This window comes from Narcine bancroftii, chromosome 4 (assembly GCF_036971445.1).
Source record: "Narcine bancroftii isolate sNarBan1 chromosome 4, sNarBan1.hap1, whole genome shotgun sequence".
Lineage (NCBI taxonomy): Eukaryota > Metazoa > Chordata > Chondrichthyes > Torpediniformes > Narcinidae > Narcine > Narcine bancroftii.
The window spans coordinates 193137251-193156776 of NC_091472.1; the positions used below are offsets into that span (position 1 = coordinate 193137251).

Here is a 19526-nt window from a genome sequence, read left to right on the forward strand (position 1 = left end):
TGGGGTGGAATGGCAGAGGGGTGGAGGGGAAGTGGGGTGGAGTGGCAGAGGGACGGAGGGGTGGAGGCGTGGTTACCAGGTGAAGTTGTTGGTTAGTGGCTCTAAAATCTGATTTGATGAGGAGCTGCTTTTCCAATGAGCAATTTCTTTCCAAAAATAGACTTTATTTACAACAAATTGTTTGCAAAAGAAAACCATTCAAAGTACTATCCCATTGTTAGTGTCGTAGCCACACATATCCTGCACTGTACGTTGTTACATTCATTTCTATTTACACCATTGCCACCCCTGTGCCACCTTGTCATTATCTCTCTCTCTGTTGTTTGAGGGGTTTCTCCTCTGTCTCAGCCCCTCAAGGCCCATTGATGGACAGTCCTACCCCACAGGCTGCACGAAGCCGCAGTGGATCCCTCAGCACGTATGGCAGCAATCCCACACCGACATCTCCATGTGCTGTGAGACCCACGGGTTTCAGGCAGACCAAAGAGCGCCTTTCACCGAGTCGATGGCCTTCCAGCAGTTCTGGATGTCTGTCTCTGAGTGTGCGTCCCTGGGAACAGCCTGTAAATCTATCACGCTGCCGCTGGGGATGAACTGTGACAATGTCCCCTGCATCCTTCTTCACGCACTCTTAGTGAAGCTGCATTCCATAAAGAAGTGGGCGTCTGTCTGCACTCACCTTGGGGCCAATGTGTGTGACGTTCCGGTCATACTCGGAGGGCTCCATTCACTGCCAGCCAGACCAAGTCCTGGTGCTTGTTCATGAGCCCTGGCGATGAGACGTTCCGCCAAACGACCTGCATGGTTGGCTCCAGGAACCACCCCGCATGTCCAACAGTGACTGCAGCATGACCACTGTCTGATGGCCAGCCGGTGAGAGGTGTTTGTCAGGAAAAACCTTTCCGAAGTGTCTCTGCACTGCTCTGGTGTGGGGAACCACTGGTGAAAAATGAACTCAAGGAGGGAGAGGAACCGCTGGTTGGGATGAAGGAACAGGTTGGGTGGGACACTCTCTGTGTGAATGATGCCGTGATATGGGTTCTGATGAAAAGGTTTGATTGGCAGGTGGGTGAAGGGGTGCAAGGGCCATCAGGTGGAAGTTCTGTACTTAGAGAGTGGGGCTGTTGCTGAGATGAGGAATCTGGACGTATTTGGCAAAATGTAGATGATTCCAGGTCGTTAGTTTGTCAGTCTGTGCCAAGGGCTCACTCACAGAACTTTTTATTTGCCGGTGATGGAGTTCTGTCCGATCAGATACTATCTATTGTCATGTAACAAAACTGAAATGTCATATTAAATGAAATAAATCTGTAAGGCAGACAAGGATTAGCTGGGCACCCCTTACAGTCAGAGAAGCAAAAGAGAGACCCCTCCTGCCTCCCCCCCAAGTCACCGAGTGTCAGTGGGTTTGCCTCCAGTGCCCCCGCAGCCCCACAAGACCCCAGTTCAGTTGAACCTGAGCCCATTTCCGAGAACACGAGACCTAGGGCCCTCCTTGCTGTCAGCACCCTCTCGAATCCCGGCTCTGATGACCCTGGCTCTCGTAAGCCAGTCTCCGGCATCCTGCAGCCCGTGTGGGTCCTTTGACCTCAGGTTGCCTGCAGCCCGTGTGGGTTACTGACCTGCACGTCACGAGCAGCCTGCCACATGTTCAAGTACACAATTCCAGTCTATCGATGCACCAAACTTCTTATTTGTAGTCACACAAGGAACACTAGCTCCAATAATCCACCGACATGGCACGGAAGAAAAATAAGTATAAAATATAATAAGATAGATAGATCGATAGATAGCTTTTTAGTTGTTTTTTCTTCTTTCTTTATTATTTTATCAAATTATTTCAGTAAATGGGTCTGAATTGGTTGTGTTATGAGCCCAGAGGACCCCAAAACCCAGCAGCAAGACAGGTGGTTACTTAAACAAAAGTTGCTTTTAATTATCTTTAAACATGAAAACAGAATCAAACTTTAACTTAGCACTATTGACTTAACTAACCTAGCTTAACCCCTTCTCATTCTAAGTGCATGTACATGTAATGTGTGTGTGTAAGTTCAGAAAAGTTTTTTGATTCATGGTCCAATCTCACTTCTCAATCCTCCAAATTCACTGGTTGCGGGCAATTCTTATACTGTGCACTGAATTTAACATTCATGAAGTTCACCAGGCTTTGGTGCTTGAAAGATAAATGGTTACCACTCAGTAAGGTTCTTGTTGGTTTTCAGAGAGAGATTTGTTGTTCAAGGACACCCACAACTGATTCATTTCTATCAGCCTCTCCAGTGTCTTGCTGATGAAACTTGCCCCTTCAGGGTTCTCCAGATGATAACCTCTTTCTTTCAGGTCACCACAGAGTTCCTTTTTATTTCTCTTATTCCAAGTGAAACAGCCAGTCCTCTCCTCTTGCATTAACCAGAAGGGCTTTGACCAGGCCGTCTTCTAAATGGGGATTTCCACAAGCTTGCCAGCTTGTCCTGTTCCAGTCCCAGCTTCTGTTACCGGCTGTAACACTGTGGAAGTGATCTCTGTGTGTGTATGTCTCTCTCTCACTCTCTCTCTCTCTGAGAGAAAGCCTGTTTGACTCTCTGCTTGCAAAACCACATGACCCTCAGAACAAACATTCTGTGGATCCAACAAGATCTTTCATCTGTTGTCTTTTGTAAACAACAATCCATTAGTTTTTTAAAATTTTTTTATTTTTCACACTATAAACCATATTGACCAAGATACATACAGACATTTTTCTTCTTAAATATATACAGTGTCGTTTTCTCCCCCCCTTCCCTCCTCCCTTCCCTCCCTCCCTCACCTCCCCTCCCATTTATTTAAAGTTCAGAATATAAGATACATTAAACCCATCAAACAATGTTGTCACTTAATAAAAATAAACAAGAAATTTTACTGAGTCAGTTCTTTTCGTTATCTTCTCCTTCTGTCATTTTAGGTGGTGGAAGTCCATGGTAGGATTTCTCTATTGTGTTTCATGTATGGCTCCCATATTTGTTCGAATATTGTGATGTTATTTCTTAAATTATATGTTATTTTTTCTAATGGAATACATTTAATCATTTCTATATACCATTGTTGTATTCTCAAGTTATCTTCTAATTTCCAGGTTGACATAATACACTTTTTTGCTACAGCTAGGGCTATCATAACAAATCTTTTTTGTGCTCCATCCAAATCGAGTCCAAATTCTTTGTTTCTTATATTACTTAGGAGGAAGATCTCTGGGTTTTTTGGTATATTGTTTTTTGTGATTTTATTTAATATCTGGTTTAGATCTTCCCAAAATTTTTTCACTTTCTCACACGTCCAGATTGCATGAATTGTTGTTCCCATTTCCTTTTTACAATGAAAACATCTGTCAGATACTGTTGGGTCCCATTTATTTAACTTTTGAGGTGTGATGTATAGCCTGTGTATCCAGTTATATTGTATCATACGTAACCTTGTGTTTATTGTATTTCTCATAGTTCCGGAGCATAGCTTCTCCCATGTTTCATTCTTTATCTTTATGTTTAGATCTTGTTCCCATTTTTGTTTAGTTTTACCATTTGTTTCCTCGTTCTCCTTTTCTTGCAGTTTGATCTACATGTTTGTTACAAATTTTTTGATTATCATTGTGTCTGTAATCACATATTCAAAATTGCTTCCTTCTGGTAACCTCAGACTGTTTCCCAATTTGTCCTTCAAGTACGTTTTCAGTTGGTAGTATGCAAACATTGTATCGTGAGTTATATTATATTTATCCTTCATTTGTTCAAAGGATAATAATTTATTTCCCGAAAAACAATTTTCTATTCTTTTGATCCCTTTTCTCTCCCATTCTCTAAAGGAAAGGTTATCTATTGTAAAAGGGATGAGCTGATTTTGCATCAATATTAGTTTTGGTAGTTGGTAATTTGTTTTATTCCTTTCTACATGAATCTTCTTCCAAATGTTGAGCAGATGATGCAATACCGGTGAATTCCTACGTTGTACCAATTTTCCATCCCATTTATATAGTATATGTTCAGGTATCTTCTCCCCTATTTTATCTAGTTCTAATCTAGTCCAATCTGGTTTTTCCCTTGTTTGATAAAAATCGGATAGGTATCTTAATTGTGCGGCTCTATAATAATTTTTAAAGTTTGGTAGTTGTAAGCCTCCTTGTTTGTACCATTCTGTTAATTTATCTAGTGCTATCCTCGGTTTCCCCCCTTTCCATAAAAATTTCCTTATTATTTTCTTTAACTCCTTGAAGAATTTCTCTGTTAGGCGTATTGGTAATGACTGAAATAGGCATTGTATCCTTGGGAAAATGTTCATTTTAATACAGTTTATCCTTCCTATCAGTGTTAGGGGTAAGTCTTTCCAATGCTCTAGGTCGTCTTGTAATTTTTTCATTAATGGATGGTAATTGAGTTTATATAGATGGCCGAGGTTTTTATTTATTTGTATACCTAGGTATCGCATTGCTTGTGTTTGCCATCTAAATGGCGATTCTTTCTTAAACTTTGAGAAATCTGCATTATTCATTGGCATTGCTTCACTTTTATTTGCATTGATCTTGTATCCTGACACTTCTCCATATTCCTTCAATTTCCTATGTAATTCTTTTATTGATATTTCTGGTTCTGTTAAGTATATTATAACGTCATCTGCAAATAGACTGATTTTATATTCCTTGTCTTTTATTTTTATCCCTTTTATTTTATTTTCTGTTCTTATCAGTTCTGCTAGTGGTTCTATAGCTAACGTGAACAGTGAGGGAGATAGTGGACATCCCTGCCTTGTTGATCTGCTTAAGTTAAATTGTTTTGATATAACAACAATCCATTAGTGAAGTCTCTTGGGCACTCTCCAAAGCTCTTGCAAAAACTGTGGAGCCGATATGTCTAGCATTAGCAGAGCTCCAGTATTTCAAATAAGATCCATTTTAAAGTTTTTGCATGTGACCTACTCTAACAAACCTTTCCCAATTTATCTCACAAAAACATATCTATATTCTCTGTCACAGCTGCTTACATTACTCTTATCAGTAGTTTGAGGTACCACAAGTGTTTTATACATTTTCTTTTGATCATTATTGTTTTCTTTCTGTGTGTGTTTACTTGTACACAAATGAATCACTATGTAATCGACATTTTTTATGTATGCTTCTATGTTAAACAATAAAAATATTTTAAATAAGAAAAAGATAGATAAATATTCACAGTTAACTTAGCACTATTAGTTAGTGCAAACTCCCCCCACCCCCCTAAGTTTCAATAGTGTGGACAAATCAGCTGGTGGTTCCTGGTTGAATTTATGGCTGGGGTTCGGGAAGGGTGGAGGGTATTCATGAGCCTGATAGCTGTTTGATAAAAGCTAGTCTTGAACCTAGAAGATGCAGGAGTTCAGGCTTCTGTACCTTGTGCCCGAAGGTCTCAGTGTGAAGACGTTGTGACCAGGGTGATGGGAGTCCTTTATGATGTCGGCTGTTTTCTTGAGGCAGCGCCTCACGCTGATGTGTCTGATGGTTGGTCGATTATCGCCCAGGTAGACTTGGCTGGGTTTGCCACTTTCTGAGTCCTGCTGCCTTCCTGGGCCTTCAAGTCACCAAACCAGGTCATGATATAACCAATCACTAGACTCTCCACATGCAGAAGTTCGGTAGAATATTTGATGTCAGGGAACATAGAACATATAATATTACAGCACAGTACAGGTCCTTCAGCCCATGATGTTGTGCCGACCTACCTAAACCTATTCAGCAATCTAACCCCTTCCCTACCACACACCCATAACTCTATTTCACTTGCATCATGTGCCTAAGTGTATTTTAAATATCTGTTTTATACCACCTCCTCCAAGACCCCTGGCGACGTATTCCAGCCACCCACTGCCCTCTGTGTTAAAAACTTCCTTCTGACTTCTCTAAACTTTTCTCTCCTTATTTTGTACAGATGTTCTCTGGTATTTGTTTCTGCTGTCCTAGGGAAAAAGCGCTGGTTGCCCACCCGATCTATCCTCTCGTAATCTTGTACACCTCTATTCTTCACTCCATGGAGAAAAAAAATCCCAGCTCTGTTAACCCTTCGGACTCCAATCCAGGCTACATCCTGGTACATTCTCTCTGCACCCTCTCCAAAGCTTCGACATCCTTCCCACAATGAGGCGACCAGAACTGAGCACAATATTCCAAGTGTCTTCTCACCAGAGAGCTGAAAGGTTGCCTCACGACTCTTGAACTCAGTTCTCTGACTAATGAAGATCAGCATGCTTATAAGCCTTCTTAAGCATGTATAGGAGCCAGAACTCACCTGATCACATTGATAATTGTTGCGGACGGCGGCGGCGTCCCAGGGTCCAGAGGCTGCGCACGTTCTCTTTCTACTAGTCTGCATGTGCGATTCACTGGGATTGTTGGCGCAGGCACAGGGGTTTGGGCAGGCTTGGAGAGTCAGTTAGTCCACATTGACGGTAATGGAAGGAGGGCTCCGATGTTTTCTATAGATTGTTACCATGGATTCATGATCGTTAACAGAGACTTAGCACATTGTGAGCAAGATCATTACCATGTTTTAAGTCCTTTTGCGTTAATAAATTAATTGTTTAAAACTCACCTGGTCTTTGTCATGAATTCCTTGAACGCGTCACAGTAATAATCCCATTTAGCCTCCGATTGATTTTATACAGATAGTCCCTACATTTTCATCAACAGAAAGTTATTGAATAAGATTGAATTGGACATTGTTGGAATATTTGGAGGGGAAACAGTCCTAATGCCCCTCTTTGGTTTGGAGCGATACTGAAAGCAGAATTGTGGCCACGATGGAAATGGTGAGCGCAGGCCGCTGACGGCAATCCGCCTCCAGTGGTCTGAGCATCGGCCGCAGAGGGGTCCGGGGCTTCTAATCCTGGAGCAGAGTGTCCTGCGTACCCGCTGTTGGAGTCATTTGTGGAGAATCACAGCGATAGCGTTGACTGCGGCCGTGGTGGAAACTCGCTCGTTGACAGCAGCACACAAGAAGTGGTAGGATTACGTTGGTGGACTCCTGTATATTTATGCAGCTTGAACACAGTTTGGAAGTGCTGCCGCTTGTCCTTTGGGGATTGTTGATTTGGGCTCGTGTTGTGCCTGCTTAGTGCTCGAGCTCGCGGATGGTTGGATGGAGATGTGTAAAATGGGCGCCACTGCTGACGTCACCGCTGAGGCGCAATAAAAACCACTGCAGAAGACATCGACTGAATCTAAAGTCAGCAACGTGGAAATCGCTGAAGGTATGGTAAAGAGGATAAAGATGCAAAGGGTGTGCAATTCCAACTGGAGAGAGGCAAATATTAAGGCAACGTCTGACATATAGGATGAAATACAACCAGGTGACAGGGGGTCAAATGTTGGAAGCAGGAGAAGCAAATGAAGTTCTTCTGGATCAAGCTCCAGAGTTTCCAGGACAACATCTGCATGTTTAAAGGTTCAGGCTGAAGAGGCTGCTCTTCTAATACCACAAAAATTGCTTGAGGATAAATATGTCTTAGAAGAGCAAGAGTAAGAGCAGGAGGAGCAGTTAAGGAGGAAAGAGGACGAGCTGGAGCTTGGATGCAAACATTGCTGCTACTATGGCCAAAGTGAAGGTACTAGGAGCCTCCAAAGGATCTGGTGTTCGAAGCAACTTATCTGAAGTGACTGATGGTATGGAGTCGTCTATTGACTCCATAAAGGATTACAGGTCCACAGTTACAAGATATGCATACATATAGACAAATCCTTGCCAGGCACAGTGTTACCAATCCACAAGTACCAGTGGTAACAACTGCAGACGAAGCTATGGCTCGGGTCCGGTCTAATGTCGTAGCTCCCTTGACACTCCAGTCAAGCATCAGAAATCTGGGTGAACGTGCACATGTGTCATCTCAAGGACAACCTTTTCCCCGCTGCCATCAGATTCCTGAATAATCAATGAACCAAAGACACGGCCTCACTTTTTGTGCACAGTTACTTCTATTTTATTGTTGTAAGATAGTTCATAATATGAAGCTGATGCTGTCACGAAACACCAAACTTCGGGACTTGTTCATGACAATAAATTCTGATACTGATTCTAAAGAAATCCTTATTGGCCAGGGAATTTCTGTTCAAATTGATATTTTCCAGGATAATGGTAAGTTTGAGATCCAGATTAAGAGAGTTTCATGTCCCCCCGGTGCATTTGGAGAAGACCGGATCCCCATACAAGAGAGATTATGAGTTGAATGTGTGCCCCAAGTTGTAGCCGAGCTCCAGAACCAGGATGTTCTAGAAGGCTACGCTGTTAGTTTTGATTACATGGTAATGGGATATCTACAACGAGTAGTTCAATAGTTTAAGGATAAAGCTAATTGAAAAGAATGACCACTATGTGATCAATGAAGATCAACATGGGTGTCACCAACTTAGCATCTGTGATATGGGAATACCATATATAATGGCATATAGGTCCACTGGCATATAGGACCACCTCCCCAAGCCCCCCACCCCCATTTTCAGTGTGAGAGTTTTTTTTTATAATTGTTTTCGTGTACTCACCTCATTGAATTTGCTTGGGGTTCCTGTCGCTCCGTCCCTCCCTCCCACCGTTCGCTCTCTCCCACAGTGCTTTGAGGGGAGGGCAGGGCCTCGACAAGCCTGATCATTTGCGAAAGAGCGAGCCTTTTCTTTTTGGAAGCTTAAGGGTATCACATGTTGTTGGGATTTGTTCTTGGAAGGTTATCTTGTGTCCTTTGGATAACTTTCAAACAAAAAGGGTCTGCCTAATTCGCATTTGATAAGATATTTTCAAATTGACAATTTTTGAATGCAAATTTTTCCCTGCTGCATCAGTCAGATATACTTCCTTTTTTTTAAATTTTTAAAAATTTTTCTCACTATGAACCATATTGACCAAAATACACATAAACATTTCCCTCTTGAATATACACAGTGTAATTTTCTCCCCTTTTTCCCCCCTCCCTTCCTTCCCTCCTTCCCACCCCATCGATCAGATATACTTGATGCTCTTTTCTGTGTGAATCCCTCCTGGAAGGGTTTAAGAACAATGTTATTGAACTTGCGACCAGTCTCAACTGATAAATTTAAAAGGGCATTGGACCAGGAGCTCCAAAAGTCGTTTTCTGCAGAGATGTGGGAAAAGATTCTTAAACTAGTTAATACCTCATTCATGTGTGCTCGACACTCTCTATCCAATTTAAGGTAGTACATAGAGTGCATATGTCGAAGGACAAGCTTGTCCATATTTTTCCTAATTTTAATCCAATCTGTGATAGGTGTAACTCACAAGTGGTTTCATTAAATCAGGATTTATTGTCATGAACAAGTGATAAAATTCAGTGTTTGCAGTAGCATCAGAGGGCAAACGTTCATATTATAAACCATCTTACGACATTACTATAAAAATTAAAAAAATAAAAATAATAGTGAGGCCGTGTCTTTGGTTCATTGATTATTCAGGAATCTGATGGCAGTGGGGAAGAAGCTGTCCTTGTGCCACTGAGTGGTCATCTTTAGCCTCCTGTGCTTTTTCCCCCCAATGGTTGCAGAGTGAAGAGGGAAGGGCCTGGCAGGTGGGGGTCTTTGAGGATAGAGACTGCTTTTTTAAGACACCACCTCATGTCAATGTCCTCGATGGAGTGAAGTTTAGTGCCTGTGATGTCGCATGCCGGGTTAACAACCCAATGGAGTTTATTCTTGTCCTGAGAGTTGGCACCTCCAGGCAGTGATGCTCTCCACTGTACACCTGTAAGATTTTACAAGAGTCTTCACAGACACCTCACAAAGTATAGCCGCTGGCGAGCCTTCTTTGTGATTGCATCAACATGGAGGCTCCAGGACAGTTCCTCGGAGATGTTGACCCCAGGGAATTTGAAGTTCTTGACCCTCTCCAATACTGAGCCCTCGATGAGGACTGGGGCCTGTTTCCCTGACTTCCTCCTGGAGTCCACAATCATCTCCTTGGTTTTGCTGACTTTGAGCATTGTGACACCATTCAACGAGCTGATCTCTCTCCCTCCTGTACACTTCCTCATTGCTGTTTGTGATTCTGCCGACAAACGTGGTGTCTCCGGAAAACGTAGATGGCATTGGAATTGTGCCTAGACACACAGTCATGAGTGTATAATAAGTAAAGCAGTGGGCTAAGCACATATCCTTGGGGTATGCCTGTGATCAGTGAGGAGCAGACGTTGCATCCAATTTGTACCGACTGTCATCTTCCAATGAGAAAGACAAGGATCCAGTTGCAGAGTTGGGTACAGAGGCCTAGAGTTTATGACCCATATGTTTTGGTCCTGTCCGACTTTGAAAAGATATTGGAAAGTTATCTTTGGTATTCTTTCAATAATCCTCACAATTGATTTACCACCATATCCCTTAACTGCCCTTTTTGGAGTTTCAGAAGCAGACGTAGGTCGTTGTCCAGTTTATGTTCATCGGATGATAGCTTTTTACCACCCTGATGGTGGGGAGAGCAATTCTACTGAACTCCGCCTGCTGTAGTTCAATGGTCTTCTCAAACCATGGCCTGTTTGAAGTTGGAGAAAATCAGAGGTGCTACATTTGTTTCTACTGTCAAATATGAAGAAACTTGACACCCATTCGTACAATATTTTCCTATGGTATAATTTCTAACACTTTCTCTGATTTATTGTCCCTCCTGATACCATTAATTTCTCTTGTGGGCGAGGACCAGCATTCTCACTCCCCGTGGGAAGAAGCTGCTCCTCAGCCTGGTGGTTCTGGCTTTGTGTTTGATGATCGCGGATCCAAGGCTTTCCAATTTTTGTTTTAGTTTTTTTTAGATTAGTATAGAGGCTTTTGCTCTAAAGGGAATTCTTTTCTTTGATTGAGTACGGGGAGATGAAGGCACTATCATTATTTACTGACTGTTGTATATTGTAATCTTTTCAACCATGAATCCATGTATGTTTTATATTAAAATCAATAAAAAGATTGATAAAGAAAAAAGACTCGCCCCACCAGGTTCAGAAACAGCTGCTACCCCTCCACCATCAGACTCCTCAATGACAAATTCAATCAGGAACTCATTTAAGGACTCTGACTGCGCAATTTATTGATTTTCCTTATTCTCCCTGCATTGCACGGAGAGTTTGTTTATCTTCGTGATCTGTTTGCAGTGCCTCATTTGTTTACACATATACAGTTTGTTTTTGCACTACCAATAAGTGGTAATTCTGCCGCGCCCGCAGGAAAAAGAATCTCAGGGTTGTATGTGCTCTGACATCTGAACTTTGTACATATGGTCACATTATCCCTGGTGCAGTGAGTTGTGTTCTGTGAGCAGTTCAGCCAGTCAACTCTGACATTCATACATCCGTACAAAGTAGCAGGACAAAAGTAGAGTTTGTAGTGAGAAAGATCTATCAGAATGCAGCACTGCTGTGGGGTTCACTCGGGAATCTTACGGCTCTGGAGAAGAAACTGTCTCTTAAGCCTGTTGGTACATGAACCTTCTTGATGGGAAGAGTTTAGTTTAATCTCTCCCTATAACAGGCTAAAATCCCCTCTTTCTTCACTATTATACCAGGTTTTTTATATCAAAAATATGGAACGCTTCACGAATTTGCGTGTCATCCTTGCGCAGGGGCCATGTTAATCTTCTCTGTATCGTTCCAATTTTAGTATATGTGCTGCCGAAGCGAGCACATTATACCAGTTTTAAAGAAACATATTATAACAGGAATTCTTCATGGATGTTGCTTGACCCATAAAGCTCCCCCAGTGGTTCCCTTTGTCTCTGCAGCCAACACTGCAGATGCAGTCTCCCCAAGGTCCTGTGCACTAAGACTACCTCCCTCCTGCCACATACAACCTAGTGGCTGAATGGATGGAAATCCTGCCCAGGAAAGATCCTCCGAGATAGTGACTCGAAGGAATTTAAATTTTGCTCACCCTCTCTGCCTCTGATCCCCCCAATGATCACTGGATTGTACATCTCCAGCTTTCCCTTCCTGAAGTCAACACTCAGCCCCTTGGATTTGGTGACATTGAGAGTGAGGTTGTTGTTGGTGGCCAACATTCGGCCAAGTTTTCAATCTTCCTCTTGTATGCTGACTCATTGCTCCCCTTTTTATCGTCGGGAAATTTGTAGATGGTGTTGCCGTCATACCGAGCCACGCAGTCACAGGTGCAGAGTGAGTAGAACCAGGGGCTAAGAACACAGCCCTGTGGTGCTACAGTACCAACGGAGATTGAGGAGATGTTCTTGCCAATCTGCACTGATTGGGGTCTGGAGGTGGGGTGTGGAGGCCCAGGTTTTGGAGTTTGCTGACCAGTTTTGAGGGGATGATACCGAACTGTCATCAATAAAGAGCTATTTGTTGGCCAGGTGTCCCAGGGTTTGGCGTGGAGCCAGTGAGCTGTCCGCTGACAGGCTGACAACTTCAAGGCCAAATCTTTGTTTCTGGATTCCAATTCTTAATCTTTCAAAGAAATACCAGAAAATACTGGAAATGCTCAGCAGGTTGGTCAGCATCCTTGGTAAGTGGTGGAGTCGACATTTCAGGTGGATGGCCCTCGATTAAGTTGAATTAAACCAGTTTTAAGTTGAGAAGGGGAGGGTTGGAAAGAAAAAAAGGGGAATGTGTGTGAAGGAGTGAGGCCCAGGTGAAACGGAACGTCACAGTGATAATGGAGCTGACAGGGGGAGGATGGGACGAGTACAAGTTGGTAATGGAGCCAAATTGAAGGGCTGAGAGAAAGAGCAATGTTGGAACTGCCAGGTACAAACTTGAGAAGCAAAACAGGAGCCAGAAATCTGAGATAAAAGAGAAAATTGATTTCAGCTTGGTGCTTAAAATGATCATTCCCCAGAGGCTGGTGGAGAATCTGTCCTTGCTAGGAATCAACAACCCCTCTCATTAAGTGGATCCTGGACGTCCTACTGGAATGACTACAGTCTGTCCAGGTTGATAGAAGAACGTTCAGCACCGTCACACTGAGCACGGGCGTGCCTCAGGGCCACGTGCTCAGCCCACTCCAGTTCACGCTACTGACCCACGACGGCATCACCAGAACCAGCTCTAACTCCTACAGTGTCATCACGTCTACAATTGAAACGACAGGAGTCGACCTCATCAGCAACAGCGAGACGAGGTGGAAAATCTCGTGAAATGGCGCGAGAGTAACAACCTGAGTCTCAACATGGACAAGATGAAGGAGATGATCATGGATTTCAGGAGGACCAGGAACGACCACCCTCCACTAACATATCAATCGCTCTGTAGCAGAGAGCACCATGTTCCTTGGAATACACTTAATTAGTGACCTATTGTGGACACTCAACACCTCCTCACTCGTCAGGAAGGTTCATCAGAGACTGCACTTCCTGTGAAGACTGAAGCGGGCAAGGCTATCGAGATCATCCTGAATGGCTGCATCACAATTGCTCCAGAGAAATGAATTGGAAGTCAATCCACAGGACCATAGGAGTGGCAGAGAGGATGACTGGAGTCTCTCCCCCTCCCCCCCCCCCCCACCTCACTACCATTGACATGATCTACCAGGATCGCTTTCTGAACAGAGCATGTAAAACCACTGAGGGTCTCTTCCACCCTGCACACAGGATCTTTCAGCTACTCCCGTCAAGGAAGAGATACAGGAGTATGAGATCTGGCACCACCAAGCTGAGGAATAGCTTCTTCCCTCGGGTAGTGTGAACGACCAAAGGAACTTCTCACACTAACCATATTTACAAAACAATTGTTTACAAAATAATTGTCCTGCATATGTATTGTTAGTTGTGTGTCCATGTGTTTTGCACCAAGGATTGGAGAACACTGATTCATCAGTTTGTACTTGTACAATCAGGTGACAATAAACTTGACTTGACTTGATAAGATAGCTGCAGGAAGGTGGTTTCCACTGGCAGGTGAGTCAAGAATGAGGAAACAGTCTCAAAAACTGGGGCTATAGATTTAAGACAGGAATGAAGAGGAACTGCTTCTCCCAGAGAGAAGTGAATCTCTGTCCAAGGAAGAGGAAGAGCCTGCCTTGTTAAGTATATTTAAAACAGATTGTCAGTGCATTACAGGCAAAACCCTCCCTGCTTTACCATTGAGAAAATCTATGTGAAATACTGGCATCGGAGAGCAGCAGCGATCACCAAGGCTCTGCATCACCCAGCACGTGCTCTGTTCTCACTGCTGCCATCAAGAAAGAGGTGTAGGTTTCACAAGACTCACAGCACCAGGTTCAGGAACAGCTGCCACCCCTCCACCTTCAGTCTCCTCAACCAGCGACTCATTTAAAGACTCTGACTGCACATTATTTATTACTGAACATTTATTTTTTTCTGTATTTGCACAGTTTGTTTCCATTTCTGTCTTGTATACGTACATCTTTTCTTGAGTACATTTTACAGTTACCGATAGAGAAAAGGATCGGAGGTCAATCCACAGGACCATAAGAGTGGCAGAGAGGATTCTGGAGTATTCCTTCCCCCATCGACGTGATCTACTGGGATAATTGTTTGTGGCGGGGGTGCAACATCATTGACGACCCCTTCCACCCCGCACACAGCATCTTTCAGCTGCTCCCGTCAGGGAAGAGATACAGGAGGATCAGAGCCAGAACCACCAGGCTGAGGAGCAGCTTCTTCCCACGGGGAGTGAGAATGCTGAACGACCAAAGAACCTGCTCACAGTTACCGTCCAAGACTCTCATTTTCATGAAATACCATTGAATCCTTGAAGAAGGGCTTAGGCCCGAAACATCAGGAACATATTTTTATCTCCTGTGGACGCTGCCAGATCGACAGAGTTCCTCCAGCATTTACTGCGTGTTTTTGCTACAGTCAAAACATCTGCTGACTTTCATGTTTTGCTCATGAAGCAATATTTATTCATTACTTTGTGTCTTTGAATGCTCATCCTGCATGTGTCGTCTGGTTTTGCACTGCAGACTGGAGATCGCTGTTTCATTGGGTTGCATTGAACAATCGGATGACAATAAACTTGACGAAATACAGTTTCCCGCCTTTTCCCTGCGAGGATGGGTCATCAGCATTTCAGCAGGTGAGAAATTTGCTGTTTCGTTGCGGCCAGCAGTAGGCCTGTGGTGGTGAGAACAAGCTCGAGGATCGAAGAAGTAGCAAGTCTGACTCTGAGCATGGCCTCGTAACAAATGGTGGTCTTTATTAACACGTGAGGGGAATTTGCACCAGGGAAACACATAGACAGTCCAGGGGTGGGCAACCTTTTCATTTTTAATTTGGACATAATGCACAGTAACAGGCCATTTCAGCCCATGAGTGCGTTCCGGGGGGGCGTGGATTAATTGGGCGGCACAGACTCGAGGGCCGAAATGGCCTGTTACCGTGCTGAATGTCGAAATTAAAAATTAAAAGGTTGACCACCCCTGAATGAAATCAGCTACACATAACATATCCGTATTGGATGCAAATAAATGACTGATAATTGCTCCTCCCAACAACTCACTGCCAATCGCAACTCCCAAGTGCAATGCGAATATTAAATAGAGAGTACGCCTCGCCCCCCCCCCCCCCCCCCACCTTTACCGGCACACACCTTGCAATTGGTTCTCCAGCATCGCTCATAGCTCACGACCTATAGTGTAATTAGCATTCATTCCCAGACAAAAGGAATTGATTGGATTGGATAAGAGGACAGGAGAGAGGAAGGGTGAGAATTATTTGAGGCAGGGGGCATTTTGGCTTGGTGAGAGCAGGCCTGGGGGAAAGGAGACAGAGGAACAGGAGGAAAGAGAGAAGCAGAGCCAGCGGAGAGGATTCATCGGAATAGATGGGGTCGGCTGAGAGGTGGGGGGTGGTGCTAACGGAAACCAGAGAAGGCGATGTAAATGCCGTCTGGTTGGATTTACACCTCTGCCACCACTGTTGCACCTTGTCGCTCCTCCCACCTCTGTTGTTTGAAGGGTTGCTGCTTGGTGTCAGCCCTTCAGTGTCCAATATCGAAAAGACTCCAGATTGTGATCTTACCCCACAGCCCCCTCACGTTGGCTGTGCCAAGCCCCAGTGCCTCCCTCAGCGCATACTCCTGCCGTCTAGAATGTGCCAGTCCGCAGCTTTCCCTCCCCGACATCTCCCTGTGCAGGAAAGCTGTTCTTGCCACATTTACTATGATATAATGGCAGGGTAATAAGGGGCGTGGATCATTCGGACAGGCGCCTCCAGTTCGAAAGCACTCGCTGCTTCTTTATGTAAACGACTCCAACTCTTCTTCAGAAAGGAGCCGCTGACATTCTGTGACTAGGAGATCCCTTGAGATTGCATTCCTTTTTCCCAGTGCTACTCCCAGCTCTGGGTCAGCCGAACAATTGGGAGGGGGCAGGGGGGATCAGGGTGAGAGGAGCAAAGTCTCAGCAGTGTGCCGGAACTGTAGTGAGCCAATAGGCCCCATCTCATCAGAGCACAATTCAATGGAAGCAAAATTTGGGTGGGGGAGCTGCACTGAAATATAAATTTCAACATAGAGCACGGTAACAGGCCCTTCTGGCCAAGAGCTCATGCCGCCCAAATATGTTTTGAAGGGTGGGTGGAAGCCAAAGCACCCCGGAGGAAACCCATGCAGGTCATGGGGAGAATGTGCAAGCTCCTTACAGACAGCATGGGAGAGAAGTATGGAAGTATGGAAGAAACTAACTAAAACTCAACTGCCTCACAGGGAAAGGGGCCCATAAACTTTGAGTAGAGTCCTAAGGGGGCCATAGCCAAAAGAAAGGGGTTGAAAACTGCTGTTCTCGGCCACCGAGCCAGGTTCTCAGAGAACAGAATGAAGGTGCTCCCTGTCTGCGTCCAGTATCCCTGATGCAGAGAAATAATTGAGTGGGAGCAGGTGACAGGGTGAGGTGGAAGGTGTGAACTTAGCAAGAAGGAAACCTTTACTAGCACGACCGAGGACACTAGATGTTGCTGGAAAGATGTGGTTTCAAAAATGGTACGTTCTGTTGAGACCATCCTTCCTTCAATTTAAGACCATAACTCTGAGATCAACCTTACCTCTTTCTCTGGTGACCTTGAACCTCACAAGACTATGGTTGGACAGTACACAAAAGTGCTGGAGAAACTCAGCGGGTCACACAGCATCCACGAGAAGTTAAGGACAACCAACATTTCAGGCCTGAGCTCTTCGTCTTGATATGAACAAAAAGGAGGCAGGCACCTGAGGAGGAGAGGAGAGGAGGAAGGGGCAGGGAGAAGGACACAAGATAGAGGTCACAGGTTGGTAAAGGTGGTGATCACTCGAAAGACTGTGGTTGAGAAACCAATAGACTTTTATTCACTTAAGAACAAAGGCACATCCATACTGTTCGATGGTCCTGCACCAAGAAGGGGGGCACCTTTACACAGAGGCCTGTGGTGAGTGGCCCCAGGTACAATTGGCCAATAGGTGTGCCTGACCAGACAATTACAAGCAACAGTGGTTTACTGCGCGGGCAGAAGAGAAAAAGGTGATGGGGGAAGGGGCAGCTCTCTGAATGGAGAGGGAAGGGGGTTGGGGAACTTGAGGCAGAGGGATGGGGTTAAGAGAGAGATGGGGGAAGGGTTTCACGGAAGCTGGAGAAGTTGATGCTAATGACGTCTAGTAGGGAGAGTTCCAGATGGAATATAATTGGCATTTTTGAAAGGTTGCTCCACAGACATTTCCATGGTCCTCATGCACTGTCAGACTGAGACCACCTGCAAAGTGGAGAAACAACTCTTCATATTCTGTCTGGGCACCCTCCAACTGGATGGCATTAACATTGTCTTCTCCGGATTTCCATACACCCCCAACCCACCCCCTCTGTCCCCTTCCCCTATCCCTACATCCCCTTTCCTATTCTCTCTCACTCTCTCTCTCACTCTCTCTCTCTCTCTCTCTCTCTCTCTCTCTCTCTCTCTCTCTATTTCCCTCTGTATCCTTCCCTCCAGCTCTACATTCACAGAGCCACCATCCCCCAATCAATTCTCACCTTTCTTCTCTTGTCCTCCTATTCTTATCCAATTTATAGCCTTCTGTTTGTTGGTTTGTGCTTCCCTCCCTCCCTCTCTTGCCCTTTTTCTTCTTCCCCCAGCTTTTTTTAATTCAGCCGGCTGCCTGTTTCTTGCTCATGACTTGCAGAATGGCTCAGGCCCAAAACGCCACCTCTTCCAGTCTCACGAGGATGGCCGCAGCAGCAAAGCCTTCATAAAGAATCCAAAACATGAGGAGTCACGTGATGGAGTAGTGGCCGGTCGGGGAACTCCAGCCCTCTCCGGAAAAGTAAAAAAAAGACAGTGAAAAAACAAAGGCACAAACACAAAAACCAAAATAAAGTGAAAGTAAAGGTGTGGAGAAAATGGCTGCGAAGAAAGAAAAGCCCAAAGCAATGGGAAGAAGAGAAGAAGAAAAGACATCGGAAGAAGAAGGTCAAGGCCTTACCTGTACGAGGAGGCCCGCCGTGGAGAGAGAAGCCCGCTCCCTAAGGTCAGTCGAAGCCCCGAACTCGGGACTACAAAAATGGCTCACGGAGCCAAACAAAAGTGCACAACCGCGCATGCGTGATGCGCAAGACAAAAATAACACTGACGGGAGGGGGTACCAGCTGAGGAGTCAATCTCCACAGCTGAGAATGACAGCCACAACACGCCAGCAAGAGGAAAACACAGAAAATAACGAGAGCAAGAAAGAAGAGAGTAGAAATAAGAAATCAAAGAAACAACAGATGACCAACCCAGAGGAAGAAGACCAGCAGCAAGACACTTCTAGTAAAAATAAGAAGACCAAAAATACCCAACAAAATAAAACAAATAACCCAACAAGAAAACCAGAAGAGACAGAGGTAAAGGACACAGATCCTGGAGTGGACTCAGAAGAAGAAGAGGAAGAACACAGAGAAATGGAAGATGAAGGAAAGGGCAAGTACATGGATATATTTTTTTTTAAAGAATATATGGAATCAGTAAAAGAATGGCAGATGCAAGAATTCAGTGAAATAAAAAGAAGAATAAAAAGTACAGAAGAAAAAGTGAATAGATTAGAGATGATCATGTCAGATATAGGAAAAAGAATGGACAAGGTGGAAGAATGAGAAACAGCCGTAGAAATGGAAGTAGATGACTTAAAAAAGAAATTAGAAGAATCTGATAAAAAAGTTAAAGAGACACAAGAGCTGTTAGCTCAGAAGATAGATATAATGGAAAATTATAATAGAAGAAACAATATAAAGATAGTGGGCCTGAAGGAAGATGAAGAAGGCAAGAATATGAGAGAATTTATAAAAGAATGGATCCCCAGGGTCCTAGGAAGACCAGAATTATAGGAAGAAATGGAAATAGAAAGGGCACACAAAACATTAGCCCCTAAACCACAACCACAACAAAAAACAAGATCCATTCTAGTAAAATTCTTAAGATATACAACAAGAGAAAATATATTGGAGAAAGCAATGAGGAAAATAAGAGAAGACAAAAAATCACTGGAATACAAAGGTCAAAAATTTTTTTTCTATCCAGATATAAGTTTTGAACTCCTGAAGAAGAGGAAAGAGTTTAATACAGCAAAAACGA

At 44.1% G+C, this 19526-nt stretch overlaps 1 non-coding gene across 1 annotated transcript; it reads right to left on the reverse strand.

Annotated features, from left to right (window-relative positions):
* Positions 1 to 11555: 11555 nt before the first annotated feature.
* Positions 11556 to 11662, reverse strand: LOC138762524 (U6 spliceosomal RNA). Its single transcript, XR_011356932.1, has one exon. It is a non-coding gene; the product is annotated as a U6 spliceosomal RNA (small nuclear RNA).
* Positions 11663 to 19526: the final 7864 nt, after the last annotated feature.